This window comes from Lepidothrix coronata, unplaced genomic scaffold, assembly GCF_001604755.1.
Source record: "Lepidothrix coronata isolate B3197 unplaced genomic scaffold, Lepidothrix_coronata-1.0 Scaffold2970, whole genome shotgun sequence".
Classification (NCBI taxonomy): domain Eukaryota; kingdom Metazoa; phylum Chordata; class Aves; order Passeriformes; family Pipridae; genus Lepidothrix; species Lepidothrix coronata.
The window spans coordinates 1-1,920 of NW_016693150.1; the positions used below are offsets into that span (position 1 = coordinate 1).

The window sequence follows — 1,920 nt, forward strand, 5'->3', positions numbered from 1 at the left end:
CCCGGTGCCACCTCACCTGTGTCACCCCCGGGGATGGCACTGACAGGGGCAGGTGACCTGGTGCCACCCGGTGCCACCTCACCTGTGTCACCCCCAGGGATGGCACTGACAGGGGGAGGTGACAGAGACCACCTGGTACCACCTGGTGCCACCTCACACGTGTCCCCCTGGTCCCTGGGAGGTGACCAAGGTCACCTGGTGCCACCCGGTGCCACCTCACCTGTGTCACCCCCAGGGATGGCACTGACAGGGGGAGGTGACAAAGGACACCTGGTGCCACCTCACCTGTGTCCCCCTGGTCCCTCCAGGTGCTCTCAGGAGGCCACCAAGGCCACCCAGTGCCACCTGGTGCCACCTCACACGTGTCACCCCCGGGCCAGGTGAGCAAATCCCAGCGGTGCCACCAAACCAGGTCCCTCCAGGTGCTTCCAGGAGGCCACCAAGGCCACCCGGTGCCACCTCACCTGTGTCCCCCTGGTCCCTCCAGGGCTGAGGGAGGTGACTGAGGCCACCTGGTGCCACCCGGTGCCACCTCACACGTGTCACCCCCAAGCCAGGTGACCGAGTCCCAGCGGTGCCACCAAACCAGGTCCCTCCAGGTGCTTCCAGGAGGCCACCAAGGCCACCCGGTACCACCTGACCTGTGTCCCCCTGGTCCCTGGGAGGTGACTGAACCCCATCGGTGGCACCTCACACGTGTCACCCCCCGAGCCAGGTGAGCAAATCCCAGCGGTGCCACCAAACCAGGTCCCTCCAGGTGCTTCCAGGAGGCCACTCGGTGCCACCTCACACGTGTCACCCCCATGCCAGGTGACCGAGTCCTGTCAGTGCCACCCCCTGGGTCCCTCCAGGTGCTCTCAGGAGGCCACCGAGGCCACCCAGTGCCACCTGGTGCCACCTCACACGTGTCACCCCCGAGCCAGGTGAGCGAATCCCAGCGGTGCCACCAAACCAGGTCCCTCCAGGTGCTTCCAGGAGGCCACCAAGGTCACCCAGTGCCACCTGGTGCCACCTGACTTGTGTCACCCCCATGCCAGGTGACCGAGTCCTGTCAGTGCCACCCCCTGGGTCCCAACAGGTGCTCTCAGGAGGCCACCAAGGCCACCCAGTGCCACCTCACCTGTGTCCCCTTGGTCCCTCCAGGACTGAGGGAGGTGACAGAGACCACCTGGTGCCACCTGGTGCCACCTGACCTGTGTCCCCCTGGTCCCTGGGAGGTGACCGAATCCCATCGGTGCCACCTCACTTGTGTCACCCCCATGCCAGGTGACCGAGTCCTGTCAGTGCCACCAAACCAGGTCCCTCCAGGTGCTCTCAGGAGGCCACCGATGCCACCTGGTGCCACCTCACACGTGTCACCCCCCGAGCCAGGTGAGCGAATCCCAGCAGTGCCACCAAACCAGGTCCCTCCAGGTGCTTCCAGGAGGCCACCAAGGCCACCCAGTGCCACCTCACACGTGTCACCCCCGAGCCAGGTGAGCAAATCCCAGCAGTGCCACCAAACCAGGTCCCTCCAGGTGCTGCCAGGAGGCCACCGATGCCACCTGGTGCCACCTCACACGTGTCACCCCCATGCCAGGTGACCGAATCCCAGCGGTGCCACCAAAGCAGGTCCCTCCAGGTGCTTCCAGGAGGCCACTCGGTGCCACCTCACACGTGTCACCCCCGAGCCAGGTGAGCGAATCCCAGCAGTGCCACCAAACCAGGTGCTTCCAGGAGGCCCCCCGGTGCCCCCCGGTGCCACCCCCAGGGGCGGGGCCGTCACACGAAGACCTTGGCGAGGGCGTCGGCGCCGGCGCTGGCGCTGAGGGCGCGCCGGGGGTGGAAGGCCACGGCCAGCACGGCCTCCTCGTGCTTCTTGCGGTGGGCAGGGAGCTCCTGCACGCACGTCCTCTGCCCCAGGTGCCACAGGCGGAGGGA

The 1,920-nt window shown here is 67.2% G+C and overlaps 1 long non-coding RNA gene across 4 annotated transcripts; it reads right to left on the reverse strand.

Annotated features, from left to right (window-relative positions):
• Positions 1 to 26: 26 nt before the first annotated feature.
• On the reverse strand, positions 27 to 1,408 carry LOC108491928. Of its 4 annotated transcripts, none has more exons than XR_001872970.1 (3): positions 1,116 to 1,408; positions 786 to 888; positions 27 to 689 (listed from the first exon to the last, which is right to left on the reverse strand). It is a non-coding gene; the product is annotated as an uncharacterized LOC108491928 (long non-coding RNA). The 4 variants fall into 4 exon arrangements; XR_001872969.1 differs by having other exon boundaries at positions 786 to 1,002; XR_001872968.1 differs by having other exon boundaries at positions 786 to 898; positions 1,013 to 1,408.
• Between the last annotated feature and the right edge of the window lie 512 nt (positions 1,409 to 1,920).